This window comes from Cnephaeus nilssonii (assembly GCF_951640355.1).
Source record: "Cnephaeus nilssonii genome assembly, chromosome: 5".
In the NCBI taxonomy this organism is placed as follows: Eukaryota; Metazoa; Chordata; class Mammalia; order Chiroptera; family Vespertilionidae; genus Cnephaeus; species Cnephaeus nilssonii.
The window spans coordinates 37,623,410-37,638,990 of NC_137076.1; the positions used below are offsets into that span (position 1 = coordinate 37,623,410).

Sequence of the window (15,581 nt, forward strand, 5' to 3'; positions counted from 1 at the left end):
CACTTCCGTCCTCTAAAACTAAGTGGAATTTAATTAATATTGAAGGTGTAAACGTTGTAAGTATTCAATAAACCACTGTGTGTTTTTTTTACAAAACCCCCAATCTTTTAATAGTTGATACCTCAAAAGAGTTTTGAAAACAAAACTGTTATATTTGTTTTCATAATATTTAAAATATTCAGAAGTAAACTAAATTATGATTGCCTCTAACTTTATTTGAAAGAGTCAGTGGTTTCGACCCATCATTAACGTGAGCATCCCCCCTCCCCAGGGCATGGAGGTTCCTTCAAGAGAGGGTCCTTGATGAAATCCTGCCAAAGTGCCTGGGCTCTGTCCCCCCCCAACCTGGCGGAGAACGCTGAGTGGTCTGTAGGAGGAGGGTCTGGGCTGGAGAAAGGTCTGTGGTTCCCCCAGAAGGTGGAAAGAGGTCCTTGTTTTCCTGAAATCAACCAGAAGCCATTGGGGGGGGGGGGCTTCGGTTTTGGTGTGGGGAGCACGTTTTCAGTGGACGGGGTTTGAGGAGAATCCCAGGCGTTAAAGCCTTTCATTCAAAATATAGGGCTTTCATCTAAGAAAGAAAAAAAGAGAGAGAAAGAGAAAGAGAAAAAGAGGAGGTTTTGCGTGGTATGGAGGGGGCGGGGGGAGTGTATTCTCCTCTGAGCTGGCCGGGGAGAGGGAGGGCCTTGGGGGGCGGGGGGGGGGAGTCCGCGATCAGGAACTTAGGTAACATCAAGTAAGAAATCTCCAGCACGATCAAGGATTTAAAAGGGGTGCGTAGTGAGGGCTAGATTTACAATGAGCTACAGGGAATTCAATGTGAACTGCGCGGTGTCTGCCCAGCAAGCGGCTCCCTCTCCGGACTACCAGCCCCTTCTCCCCCGCCCCCCGCCCCCACGTCGTCCGAGGTTTGGTCTCCCCAAGTCCCAGCACGACCCGGAAGGAAGTCCCTGAGGCCTCCTTTGCCCGTGGGCTGGGCTAGATCCCGAATCTCTGCTTTAGGAACCAGAGAGACTGGTGTGCCTAAAAGGACTCGGCAGGCCCGGGAGGGGGAGGGAGGGGAGGGATTCAGGAGCGAAGAGGGGGGGGGGAGGAAGAAAGGTGAAACGTATTAAAAAGTGGTTTGTTTCATGAAACGCCACTTATATAACTCTGGTGTTAGGGAGGCTCGCCAGAGGCTTTCCATCTTGGAACCCATCCTCGAGGCGCTGTTCGCACCTCGGCTTCGGGCACAGACGCGCCCTGGTCTCCCAGCGGTTCCCACGCCCGGCCGGTGCCCACGCGGAGCCCGCCGCCGGCAGCGGGCGAATTCGCCAGTGCGGGGAGAGGCGGCGAGCGCCTCGGCGGGTCTCTCCCGCGGGCAGCTGACGGCGCGAGGGCGAGGGGTTAGAACAACTCGGCCAAAGCGATCTGAACTTTCTCCCCTCGGGTCAGCCGGCGCTGGGCCGCCGCGGTGGGCGCGGGGCTGTGTTTACAGACACTTGCCTTTGTTTATAGCACTGGGGGGGGGGGGGCGGAGGGAGGCGCGCCCTTATTGTCTATTACTCTCGGGATCCCTGTCCGTTTGACCGAGTGGCTCCCTCCCTCTCCTGCTTCCCGCCGCCTTTCGCAGTCTTTACTTTAATCCCTTCAAGAGAAAGACACCAACCAGATCCTAGGGGGTCGGTGGAAGGCGTCTACCAATGTAGTGGAGAGGCGGCGAGGTTTTCAAAACAGGAGCCACAGAGAAGTCATCTTCACCTTCACCATCGCATGCGCTCGGGCAGCTGGTCTACTTCGCCACCTGGGCCTTTAACGCATTTCTGCTGGTGGAACACTTCTTCTGGTTTATGAAACGCCAGCGGAGGAGAACCAGGAGACCCTGGCAGCACCAGCGCTCACGGGGCAGCCCCCTACTGCACAAGCTTGTAAACCCGCTCTCCAGAAACGGGTCTTTGTCTGGCCTGGGCCAGGCGCGGCCCGCCTTCTCGCTCCTGCCTGCCGCGCCGCCGCTGCCTCGGGCCCAGCAGCACCAGACCCCACACCTCAACCACCTCGACATTCCGGCCCTCCAGGAACCCCAAAGCCAGACATCCAGCAGAACCGACATCCCGGGGGACCCAAAACCCCTAGCCGGATGCACACCCTAACTGGCCGGACACTCCCGCAGGCAAGACACTCAGATTGTCCGTCACTCCAGCCTCCCAACATCCCTGCCCCACGTTGTCAGGTCCCAGGAAAGGGACCGGTGTGCCGGGTCATCCTTTCTTGAGCGCTTCCATGCTTTTCTCCTCAACACATGTCTATCTCTTTAACTCCTTTTCTTTAAAAAAAAAAAAAAAAAGTTTCCAAGCTCCTGCCTGGTGGAACGGCTAAAAGGTCTCTGTTTTAATTGCTCGGATAATGTGGTTGCTGCTGACATTTTGTTAAAACCAATCACTCCTGCAGCGAAATCACAAGCTCTCTAGACAGGCCGGAGCCGACAAAAATGCAGGATTTGACGTTAAAAGCTAAATGGGAAGCTGGGGCGGCGGAAGGTAAATTGATGGTAGATCTGGCTGTCAGGGTTCGGCCCCAGACCGCCACGCCGTCCCAGCGCCTGATAACCCTGGAGCACCAGCGTGGCTCTGGCCTGGCTGCTGTGTGAGTGTGTGTGTGTGTGTGTGTGTGTGTGTGTGTGTGTGTTTCTTCCTACAAACCCATTCTCAACTTCTTGAGAAGTAATTTGGAAAACATAACAGAGTGGGACCTAAACACACTCCCTGCTCCCAATCTCAGTTTTCCAGGACTTTTGCCCCCAGTGAAGACAGTGACGGCAGCTTTAAGAGCTTTTTCAGGTCAAGACATGAAGGTGACAGCAAGATCACCTGGGATTCTTCTTGCCTTCTAAATTGGGGGTTGGGGGGGGCGGCTTCTCTGGGGACCAATGGGAAGTTCCAGCCTCCAAGTGGAATAGCCAGTGGGTCTGGCATCTAGGAAGGGTGGGCCTAGGCTGCCCTCCTCAGGTGTGGCAGGACCAGGCAGCCTGGTCAACTCCACAGTAAGGTGGGTGCAGTAGTGGCCCTGGCAGCCGCCCAGGCTCTAGGAAAGCAAATGTGTGAGACTTGGGGGTGGCTCAATCCCTTCCGCTCACCTATGCCTCAGTGGCTGCCCCCTGGGGTGGTGAGGGTCGCAAAGCTGGTATCTCACCCAGGTGTTAAGGTACCAGGAGTGTGAGTGTGTTGTGTGCACACATATTTTGCAAGAAGGGGTGCTGAGGGTAAGAGTGAGCAAAGCCACAGGGATCAGAGAGGGGCCTGTGAGCTGCTTCTGAGATTACCTTTGAAGAGAGAACGGAGCCCCTGGTGGGGGATTGAGGTGTGTGTGTGTGTGTGTGTGTGTGTGTGTGTGTGTGTGTAGGAGACAGTAAACTGGGCAAAGGATACCACAACAGCACAATAGCCTGGACTGCGTTTGCACTGCAGGTCTGCAAATTGCGGGAAACTTCTCAGTTATTCATGTGGCTTTAAGGAAACGCTGTGTCTGCCGCACCTGCGGTTGGCGATTCTCTTTCACAGTTGCCAGGCGTCCTCCCTGCCCGCCTGTTCCACCCACCTGCCTGGATTTGGAAAAGGGACTGGTGGTGGATCAACCGGAGATGACCTAGAAGCGAGGCTTGTGACTATGCCCGTAGAAGAAAGAACCTGGGCACTGCTTGTCTTTTCTGGATCTTTTGGCCTGGGAACCCATTCGCTCCACGAGACCCAACTCCTGACGTCCAGGTCGCAGTGAGAGGAGGGGGCGCTGCAGAGTCTTCGGGACGCACCGGACTCCTGGCCTGTCGGAGCCCACGGACCCCTAAGAGAGAAAGACCCTGGAGCCACCCTCAAGGGGGAAGGGGGACACATTATTTTTTAACTGTTTATAAAGGGGAGGAGGAGAAGGGGGGGCAACTCCAGGAGAGGAAAAGAATCCCACATTTCCGGGGTCCGGGCAGCTCTGAACTCGCCACTTGACCATCCAGCCGCCTCGCAAGGCGCACTTCGCTCACAGCAGCTGCCTGCCGCGGTCCCGTTGGCCTGGGACAGCCCCGGCCGCGGCAGCGGGGCCCACGGAAGTTCGAGTGCACTGCGTATCCGCCTTCCACGCGCACAGAAGTTGGACGTCTCTCCCGGGCCCCTCGCTCCACCCCGGCCAAGTCAGTCCCCTCCGAGGGGCACGCCCCCTCCTCTCCCCTAAACACGAACCCCCCCCCCCCGCCCTCCTCCCCACGACACACACATTCTCTTCAAATTCTCCCGGCACTGGGGCCGCTTTGATGATCAGATGGTAGAACCCTGATTACAAATTTATTCCCGGCCGCTCCGTCCGTCTTTATCTCCGCTATTAGGGACATCTGGGAGTGATTAGCGCCGCGCCCGGCCGCGCAGCCTATCTGGCCGCGGCGGGGCCCGAGCCGCGCTGACGTCAGGGCAGACGGCTCGGAGCCATCGCGGCCGAGCTGGGTGTAAGCGGCGGCCGCGCGGCCAAGTCCTCCCCGGGCCAGGCCGGCAGCTGCAACGCGCCGCGCTCGCCTGCGCCCAGGGACTTTCTACGTTTGCGTTTTTAGCCCTGAAGCGGTTTTTGTTTTCTTGGTTTAAGGTGAGACGGGGCCGGTTCGCTTTTCTACTGTCCTCCCCCCACTTTAAATGTTCCAGCTCGCTGGTCTGCTGCATTCCTCCTGGAAAAGCCTCCCACATCCGGCCCCGACCCGCGGGCGTGCGTAGGCTCTCCGGGTGCCAGGGTGCTGCCCTCCTGCAAGGCTGCGGCCACGGCTGAGGTGCCCGAGCCACCGGGGGCGGGGAAGGGGGCGGCTCTTAGGGGGTCCAGGCTGCTTTTAAGGGTCCACCCCTCCCCGCACTGGCGCCCGCTTGGTCCCGACAGCCCTTGAGGCCAACATAATGAGAGTTTCTGCCTAGTGGCGTGGAGGGCTAATTACCCAATGGGACTTCTCTCCAAGCCCCAGACTTTGCACCTGCTATGAACACCTGATGGATCTAAGGAGCAGAGGCGCTCTGCCCTCTCCTGCCTCCCTGGCCCTCCCCCCTCCAGAGTTGTCACTGACACTTGGAAGGGAAAGGTTGAGTGGTGGCAGCTTTGTCCCCTACTATATATCTCAAAGCCCAGCGCAGCCACTAGGTGTATTTGTCTACCAGTCATTCCTGGACGGGAGGATGACACCCCCCCCCCCCATCGCCAACGCTGGCACCCTGGGGCACTGCCCTCCTCGCTGGGACGCATCCAACTCCAGAACCCTTTACATTGGAGCTTCCCACACCTATCTAGTTATCCCAAATCCCCAAAGACCTTGAAACCATGATAAATTCAGCCCTCATTTCACTCCACCTTCACCAGAAGTTCTGATCCAGCACAGCAGGGAGGAGACCCGAAATCTGCAATGTTGAAAAATTCCCCCAGGTTATTTGGGAACCACAGCCTGAGGCTACACACTGCAGCCGGTTTCTCACCTTGGGTGCTTTTTCTACACCCCAAGAAAACACTGGACGACTTGGGGTGGCTTTATCAAGGATGGGGGGGGGGGGGGGAGGGCAAGGCCTGTATTATTTAAAGTCTCTACAAGGCTCAGTCCTATACTTGATTTAATTGGGCAATGCAGGGACTCAAAGCAAATCCAGAAGATGCTATTCATTGGCACACAGGCTGCAAAGTCTAAGCTGAGTATTTAGTCAGAGGCTACAGTGAATTTAGCTAGAGGGAAAAGAAATCATAGCCTGTGATTTGAGCATAGTAACAGGAAGATCTATTGGGGGGGGGGGGCAAGGTTATCAAACATAAACAGGAAATCCAGTTGAGAAAAGTTCCCAAATGTTCACCCCTCCTCAATTCTTCAAGGCACTCAATACACCAAACTCCAAAGTGTCTTCATGTAATCTGGAACGGAAGAGGATCATTTCCTCTTAAGTCAGTGAAAATGCCACATTTGAGAGAGTTTGGCTCCCCCTTCCACCGACCCCTATCTCCAGCTGAGGGTGAAGGAAATAGCTGTGGGGGGGTGGCAAGTCTTTTAGGGGACAGGAATAGAGAGTGAGGCTTTGGGACAACCAAATCCTTACTGATTGGAGGAGGAGGAACCTATCTGTGCTTCTAGAGGGGGGAAGGGCAGGCAATAGCTTCACAAAGAAGTTTCTCACAGTGCTGGCAAGTGGCTTCTCCAGGATCTTCCTTAATGATGGCATCTGCTCAGGCAAAGAGGCAGTTTTCTGAATCATTCAGACCACTCAAAAACAAACGAACAACCCTAACAACAACAAAAACACCCTCATTGCTTTTGCCCCCAATACTTTCTTGTGTGAAGCATAAATCCACTTTTACTTGAATTAGTTGGAATGAATCAACATGGACCAGGGGCTCAGAGAAATCCAAGCAAAGGTATCAGGCTTGCAGGCAGCTAGATCATTACTGTAAAGAATAACAGGGTACTCACCAGCCCTCCCCCGTGAACAATCCAGTGTTGGCAAATAGTATATTTAATGCACAACTAATCATGAGCCAACTAGATCCAACCTGATGCTTCCCTGTGACCAGGTGGAGTGTTTCCAAATAGCATGCCTTGTTGTAGCACCAAATCACCTTTCGGTCTATCAGTGAACAAGAACTAAAGAGTTAGGGAGACCTGCAGATTCTTCTGTGAGGGGTAGAATCATTTGTTGCTGCTTGTTTGCTGCTCCACCAGCTAAAAGGAGTTAGAACAAACAGTGGACTTAGCCGCAGAGGAAATTTTCAACCTTCATCAAGTACAGTGTTGAGAAGATGCCAAAAAAAAAAGGACATCATTCTAAATCAAGATGGCAGTAAATGAATGCCTCCTTGGTGAAAAAATGGAGGCCAATGGCCACTGAGGCCAGGGCATGGTTGCGGTCTATTTAAAGTGGATTGCTGTTGTTGCCTTGAGCTGACATTTTTGTCTGTAGGATCAGGCAGAAACACGTGTGTATGGGGGAGGGGGATGTTTGTTGCTTGTATTTTTAAAGAAGAAAATGCAACCTAAGTCTGCAACTAGAACTTGGCCCTGAGGGAACGCTGGTGCGGTTTTAATGGGAAAGTGGCCTCCAGGCCGCCTGACCATCGTCTTTGCTTTGCAAATCTGGTTTTCATATTCTCGCTCAGTAATCACCCAAAGCCATAACTGTCTCTGAAATTATTCATTAAAGTCATTTTCAGGGATTCTCACAGGATGACTCTTACGTTTATGATCTTCTGAGAGCAATGACATCAGCCGCCATCCCTTTTCCGCTTTTAATTAATGTGCTGGGAAATCGAGAGGGGCCGAGGCTGTGTCCGTGGGGAGGGGGCGGGCCGCGGCTGGAATTCGCCGGCGCGTTCCGCTGAGATCGGGCGCGCAGACATCCTTTGATTAAGGAGGGTATTTCGGGGAGTGCAGGCTGTGCAGAAGATCACTGCTGTGCCCTGTGGTGCTGTCAGCAGTGACAGATCCCAGATGGGGCCGCTACTGTATGGCAGATTGAGTTTCTCAGCAGAAAACTCACCCTCCCTCCTAAACGTCTTCAAAAACCTTCTCCAGATACTCCAGGTCGCTTCGTGTGAAATTGAAAAGGTCCAACCCCGAAGTTGGTTTTTCGTGCGCTACGTTAGGTTTTGTTTCCCCCCCCACACCTTCCTCTTCTTTTTTTCTCTGCACTTCCTCCTCCTCTGAGCATCTTCGACCCGCAGGGCTACCCGGCTGCTAAGAGCGCAGACCTGGCGGGCCTGCCGGTTCCTGTTCGCCCGGCCACAAAGCCACGCCGTGGACACAGCACCGAGGGGCCCCCCCGCGAAGGCAATCCGGTGGGTAGGGGCGCGGCGTCCGGGACTTGGGGACAACGTGGAGCTCCCCAGGCAGTTGGGGTGGACCTTAGGGCCAGCCAGACACTCCTGTAGGGAGAGCTGGTGGTGGTGGTGATGGGGTGCAGGGTGCGGAAGCAAACTACCCGGGCCTGGCTCCCGCTTACCTTCCTTGTTCTCCCCAGCGGAGCGCCGTCCCTCCCGCCCGCCCGGGCAACTTTGAGGGGCTGCACCGAGCCCAAGAGGGGGGGTAGGGGCCGTCTGCTGAGATCGCTTCGCCCGTAGGGGCCCAGCCTGGTCAGGGAAGGCGACTGGGGGGCAGGGGGCGGGCTGCGGAGGAGGTCCCAGCTGCGGCCCAAAGCCAGGAAGCTGGACTGGGGCAGATCCAAGGTGAGCGGGGGCGCAGCGAGATCCAGCTTTCTACAGAATAAAACATTTGCTAGTTTGAGTCCAAAGTTTCGCATTCCTGGACACACATCAGGTTGGAAACTCCTTTGCAGAAACTCTTGGACTTATCTTAAACCTTTATTTTTTTAAAAAATAAACAAATGTCTCGCTTCCCTGCCTCCTTGGAAGCTACGGAGATTTCTCCCTCCTTCCCTCACCTCCCAAGGGTGCCCAAGTCCGCTCCCAGGAAGCTGCATGGCCTGGAGAGAAGGGCTGAAAGGCAGAAAGGAAGGCGCTCGGCACCCAGATTCTGTTCCGATTTCTAGAACCCACCCATCCCTACCCGCTCGGTCCTCTGAACTGTAGAACTTGGCGTGTTCCCACTGGCCTGGGGGGCGGGGGCGGGGGGGGGGGTTAGAGCGAGTTTTGTTTTAACGTAAAGATAAGCCATTTTTCTATCAAAATATCCTTGCAGCCGCCTCTACCTACTTCCCACACCCACCCTGTGAGGGAGGGCAGCTTAGAGAGCCTCCTTTGGGCTTACAAAAGAGCCTCGAGGGAACCCAAAGAGGAGCTACCAATACCGCAGACCCGAGGCCCTAGGTCTGGGAAGACCTAGCGCCTCCCCAGCCGTGCCACTGAGTTCAGGGGGCCACCGCCTGCTCCTTCTGGTGGGCCCGGCCGGCTCTCGGACCTTTCCTTGAAGACCAGGCGGGTTTCGCCTGTCTTTGCGCCCTGACCCGGGTTTTTTTGTACCCATGCCGGTTACTCTTAGAGAAGTCTTCCGGCCCAATCTCTGGCAAAATCAGATGCCACACTTTGGACGCTTTCCCTTCTGCCCTCTCCGCAGACTCAGTTTTAAAGGCTCAGTTTTATCAAGAAAAGAGGTGGGACCACTAGATCCTATTTTATGTCAATATAATCAGGTCGCGCCAGTATTCTCCCCCTGATGAACAATGATCTATACGGATATGGGTAGTTGCTTGCAGGCCTGGGACACAAGCTGATTTGAGACAAACCTGTGTACCCTTATGGCAGCCCTCCCTCCCCCCCCTAAAAAAAGTGATTTCCCTGACAATTTCCTCCTAGGACACTAAACCATATACAAGTAAAACACACACTGAATTTCAAAACTCCCGCTCACCCCCTCTAAAAGGCAGCTTTTATTTTCACGGCCCACGCTGGATGAAAGTGGCTTATTTTGATTTTTTTTTTTTTTCCTTGTACCCACATGCCTTGTAAAAGGTTCCTGTGCACGGGCCCGACCCCCTCTGATGACCGCAGGGCCTTGCTTCCAGACTGCAGTCCCCGCCACTTGGTTTTTAAGTCCTTGCCTGGAGCCGAGGTGTAATTGTGACCCCGCCCGAGTGCGAGCCTCCCGGGGGGACGTTTGGCCGGGCCTGGGTTGGGGCCGGGACCTCCCAAGTAGTGGACCTGGGAGCCGGGAGCCGCGGGGTCCTCTCCCTCCCTTTCCTCTTCCCTCCCTCCTTCCCCCTTCGGACTTTGCGCGTTTTCTCCCTCGTCCTCCAGATCGCCCGCGCCAGGGCGCACACTTCTCTTCCCTTCCACTTTTTGTTTGTTTGTTAGTTTGTTTACTCCTGCCCTTTTCCTCTCTAGCACTTAAAAAAAAAAACCGCTCTCTCCGTCGCCTTCACGTTTAAATTTCAGGCCCTAAAGAAGCGAAGTGGGGCTTTGGAGGAATCAGGGGGAAAGAACTGGGAGCCTCCGGCCCCCTCGGCGCCGCGGCCGAGTCGCCATCGGGCGCGCTTCTGCGTAACGTCAGCGCGCGGGGTAATTTACCTTCCCCCGGCGTCTGTCAATATGACTAATTTCCACAGGGGTCAAAAAGCCTTTCCCCGGCAGTCCATCTTGGAGCGCTCTCTCACACAGCCGACCGGGTTCGTTGTTTTGTTTCCAAAAGCCCTGGAAGTAAATACTCCTGGGGGCGTCCCTGCCTGGGCAGCGCGGGAGGAGCAGAGGAATAACGCACGGTGTCAATTAAAGGCCGTTTTCCTTGAACTACGAACTGTGATTGGGTTTAAACGACAGCGTCCTGCTTGCCTTTGAGCTCACGTTACCCAACTCGTCCTTGATACCAAGGCTCGCAGTAGAAACAGGAAATCCAAAGAGGGGAATAATTATTGCTCCGGTTTTTGCTCTGTCGCGTGTAGATCCCCATTGAAATATTTTCTCCGCGTTTCAGGGTGTGATTTAAACAGAGAGTATGCGCGCGTGTCCCGCTAATCTGGCCTCGACAGACGATCTATCATCCGGGTGGTGTTTTACAGTATTTTCAAAACTGCTACCGGCCCCTAAGTGTGAAATCAGTGCTGCGGATTTAAACAATCTCCGGGACGCGATTCAGGGGGCTAATTGATGCCGGTGGCGTAACTCCCCGACTCGCTTTGAAAAATGCGCTAAAAGAAACCGACGTGGCTCGCGGTGACAGGGCGATTCTCCGTCTGCAAAGACGTCTCCGGCCTGGAGCAGGGCACCTCTGAGGGCACCGAGTCGCACGGCTTGGGGGGTGGGGGAGGTAAGCCGCTCCGGTTCAGGAATCCAGGTCCAAGGGGAAATGAAATGACACAGACAACCCTTTTCCAGCTGCTACGTAGGCTGAGGCATTGAGGCCCCAACTAATAAACTTCCCGAGTCAGATTTTTAACAAACCCTCTTGGAAACACACGTTTCTCCCACCCCACCCCACTTCTCCTTGTGGCCTTTGGGCAAAGTGAATGCTTTGACTCTGGGCAGTTAGGAACTTCGGTGGAACCCATGGGAGACATAGAACCTAAGGAAGCCAAGCAGAAGCCCTAGGAAGCCTCGCCCGCGCCCAGGACCGCCTCCTCTCGCCGGTCCCTGGCCTCTGCCCGGGGTACAAGTACCTAGGCGCTTCCCCCCCAAACCCCCCCCCCAACCCCCGCAGCCAAACCCACCTACCGGCTCGGTTCCAGCACTCGCGCGTGCGTGTATGTACACACACACACACACACACACACACACACACACACACACCACTCACCTCTCTTTCCCTCTCATCTGTTGGTGCATTTATGACCTAATGAAAGTATATCCTTTGGGGAAAAGACGCTCTATAAAACGTGAAATATGAAGAACCCGTTTGGATATCCCCACTCCAGGCCAGGCCCGATGTTGGAGTTTTTTTTAGCACAAACACCTTGACCCCTTCTGTGGCTTCCACAGTCACCCTGTTATTTTTACTAAAAGATGAGAATTGGTTCTAAGCGGGCTCCACTCATTCCCTGTGAAAGATATATCTTCATTTGGGGGAAGGCATTGCTTGGGGGGGGGGGGGATAATTTACTGTCTATCCCTCGTCATTTTTTTGCAAACCCTGCCGCCATATGTTCCAGCTTCGGCAAACAGCTGGGGAAACCCAGGGCTTTTCAACTCCCTTCCCCTTTCCTTTCCTCCTGCCCCACCATTTCTTCCGGATCTACCTTTTTGAGTCTTGAAAACATTGGCCTGTTCTTCCTCCTGTTCCCTCTTCTGAAATCTCTCCCCGTTTCCAACATAACCGAGAACCTCCTTGGAAGTCTCCTAACCACCTGCTTTCATGGGGAGAGGCGATCTGATTTTTTGTTCTGGGGAGGATTTGTTTATTAACACAAGTGGACAGAGCATAGGTTATTCCCCCGTGTGGTTTTCTGTGCACCATACCTTTAAACAAGAGTTTTAACGGTCTCTTTCATTTTGCAATTTGACCTTTGCCATGAGAGTGGTTTCATTTGTTTACTAGCAGGGACTATGCAGCAGGAAAAGCTGCAGGAGGCATAAACGCTAGTGTGAGCTGAAGAGCTGCGTCCCCTAGTGGGGTGGAGTTGTTTATTTGCATATTTTTGAAAGAGCTCAGCAGTTCTAACTTAAAGCCTTTTTAAAATTTTTTTTTTCCATCCAGGGGCCATTCAGTAACCTGGGGCAGAGTGAGTCTATTTTTCAACTCTCTGCTTAGTTGATCTCTCATCTCCTTTGTTTCTGAGTTAACATCACTAAGAATTTTTAATATCTCTCTCTCTCTCTCTCTCTCTCTCTGATTTAGCCTTAAAACATTAAGTTTCCTGAGTAAAATTTGTCCAACAAGAACTTTTGCACCTGGCTAAAGCCTAAGGAAAAAGGCAGACACTCTAGGGCAGAGTGTTCAGCCCTCCCTGAGAGGAGTAAGACAGCAAGGAGGTGGAGTGGGCTGAGAGGCGGCCATTTCTAGGGAAGGGCCTTGTCTTCCTTGTACAAGAAATGGTTCATTTTCAAACATCCATTAGGAAACATCAATCCTTCTTTTTCAGTTGTGTTCCACTTAGACTTTCCCCTTAGGACCGAGGGCTCGGCCAGTCCTGGAAGTCTGTTCCCACTGACCTGACTGAACTGGAGGAACAAATGGCTTTAAACTGACAAATAGCCCCATCTGGGAAATAGGAGAAGAGTATTTGAGTAGCATGCATTTTGCCTTACCTATGGTTTTATACTTCTGCATAAAAATATTATTCTCTAGTAAGATTACCAACTTAGGACCCATTGAATAACACAGAAAGTTTATTACATATTTCCAATCCCATATTCTCAGTAGATGTCCTCTAGTTCCTCCTCCTCCACATGTGATGTTATGCCTAAACTAGTTAGCATCTAGCAGCTCTCATATAGATCTTGATTATATTAATTTCTAATCAATAGGCAGTACATTCTCATGGTTCAAAAATATACGAAATATATATGTGAATGGTTTGTCTTTCAATTTCTGTCCATTTGCTTCTCCTGTTGTTGTTTATTTCTTGCACATCCTTCCAGAGCTTCCTGGTGCATGGGAAAGCAAACAGGAGTATAATCCCTATGGATCTAGAAGGATGCAAAGTACTTGTATCTGTTCTGCTGATCTGGAGGGATTTGGGGGGGAGGATGCTGGAAGCTTTGAAGAACTTCAAGAGGCTCACACCAAATACAATCTGGTCAGGGTGTGAGATGCCTTCTGATAATAATTAAAAATATCCTGAAAGAAGATGATAAGGCACATGCAGAACAAAGGATCCCTAAAACTCCAAACTGGATGTCTTTTCTCTGTGGCTGAGTTTAAAGGAGGATACAAAACCAGGGAAGAAGGGAAGGAAGAAAAGCAAGCAGAAAGAGGGAGGTCATAAAATTCTAGATTCCTCATTTTTGGTGTCCCCACATCCCCCCCCCCCCCCCCCACACACACACTTAAATTTAAAAAGACTAAATTATTATGCACCAGATAAGTAACAAATATCCGACTCTTGTAAGAGAGGTGTTACCATGTTCTAGCCTGTAGATATTTTGTATGGTTATAGAAGGAGGGGGGAGAAATTGGGAAATGCTCACATATTATATACCAACTGAGATAAATTCTGCAGTGTATGAAGCACGTGTATGTAGGCCTGACAGAGCCCAGGCATTTTGTCCTGAATACTTCAACAAGAGATGACATGAAGCCAGAGTTGATTGCTCCCTCCACAGAGCAGGTGGCACCTTCAGCTACATCAGGGCAGCCCCTCCCTCCCGGAGGCTAAGGGGTCCTTCCACCTGACGGTGACTGACCCTGACCGTTCTCTATCTAGGGCTTAGATGTGGGTGGAGAACAAGCCCTGAAGGAAAAGTACCATGCACGGGGGCTGGGGGAGGGGGGAGGGGGGCTGCCAGTGATGGAACCGGTCCTGATATCTGAGGTGTTCTGTGACTTTCTGGTACCTGGCCAGAATTGCCATTGCCAAATTAGCTCAAACCCACACTCCTCCCAGCATGCCTTCCCTTATCCTTGTAAATGGTTTGGAAGAATTTTCAACTTCTTGATAAACTATAGCCATGACAGTGTGTGTGAGTGTGTGTGTGTGTGTGTGTGTGTGTGTGTGTGTTCACAAAGAGGGTTGCTAAGTATTTATGCCTTCTATTAATACCAGACATATACATATATCTTCAACAATAAAGATTTAAAAAATAATAAAAATTTTAAAAACATTTAAAAAAAACAGACATTTTTCTTCTTTCTCTTTGTGCTTCTCTCTGCTCCCTCTCATAATTATACTGGGTGCAACAATAACAACAAAAGCTCACTGCTCATTCCCTTTTTCTTTTCCTCCTTTGAACAGATTCTTGCCTGTTCATCTTAGGGACCTACTGCCAGGCTTTAGCCTTAGTGACTGTGATTAAGCACTCTCTCAGGGTGTTGGGGTTAGTTTTCAGGTCACCCACGGTGTTCCACTGATGCCCTGGTAGGACCAAAGAGCACTGGTAGGTGAAAAGGACCCCAAACCCCCTGCCCTCTGCAGCCCTGGAGCTGTTCATCAGACTGGAAGCCAAAGGCCCACACAACTCTAATTAATGCAAGCATATGCTGGCCAGCCTCTTGGCTGGTTTTATGGGGTTTCACTGGTGGTGCTTGAATCAGCAGGGTCAGATGAGGATTAAGGGTCCTAATGAATCATGTGACCGTAAGTGGACTTTGGTGGTGGCTGTGTTCAGGAGACCGACCCCTGGTGCTCTCCACCCCAGTGGCTCTTTCTGTGCCCAGAGAGGGAGGCAGCTCTGGGAGGAGCCAGCCGGGAGATGGCCCTATCAGAAGTTTAGAATGTCCTCCTCTGCATCTTGGCACAGAACAGTGCTAAAATAGATATTCAACCATTCAGGAGAGAAGTTTTGTCTTAAAACGTATTGAAGAGTGGAAATTGGTCTTTAGAGTTTACCTGTTCTAGCCCTGCCTTCACGGAGTGGAAATATTAAGAGTCAAAGACGCTCCTGGTACCTGGCCAGCATGTGCCACTAATGAATGAAACTGGTTGGGGAGAGGGGTCCTCTCCTCAGGTCGTTATTTCCAGGGATCCTTTGTTTAAGAAAGATAAGGGCATAGATAAAAAGGAGGTTGTGGTAGAAACGTTTTGAAGGAAAAAATGCTGGAGAGGGCCAACGGGAGAAGCGGTAGCCCCAGAAATGACAATCTGGGAGGCCTAGCTCCGTTTCCCGGAAGTCTTTACTGGACTCCAAGGCAGCTATTGGAGGCTAATGTTTTCACAGAAACTTCGCTGTGTGTGTTTAAGCCATCCAGGGGAATAGAGTCTTCTCTCTTGGGGAGAGGAAATGTGTTTCCAAAAGGGAAGCAGCTCTCATCGAAAGCACTAGTGAACCTGGTGACAACACGGACACGCGCTTTGGTGAGAGCCTGGGAACTGTCAGGCGGTGGAGTTGGAATGGGGGGCAACTAGAACTCTGGGTTCCCAAGGAGATGGCATCCAGCGGGCAACATCCCTGGGTCAGAGGGTTTCTGGCCCTGCTAGGGGACTAGCTAGGATTCCCAGGGGATGGCAGCGGGAGGGAGATTGGCAGATCAGCGATAGAGAAAATGGAGGAGAAAAGAACTGGACAGGAGATTGGGA

The 15,581-nt window shown here is 52.3% G+C and overlaps 1 protein-coding gene across 7 annotated transcripts in view; it reads left to right on the plus strand.

The window, feature by feature from the left end:
• The first annotated feature begins 6,863 nt into the window (after positions 1 to 6,863).
• Positions 6,864 to 15,581, plus strand: part of SCRG1 (stimulator of chondrogenesis 1) — a 120,196-nt gene continuing 111,478 nt past the window's right edge. For all 7 annotated transcript variants that reach the window (XR_013813556.1, XR_013813557.1, XR_013813558.1 and 4 more), the window contains exon 1: positions 6,864 to 7,800. The gene's annotated coding sequence lies outside the window, so the exon portion shown is untranslated. The remainder of the gene's footprint in view (positions 7,801 to 15,581) is intronic.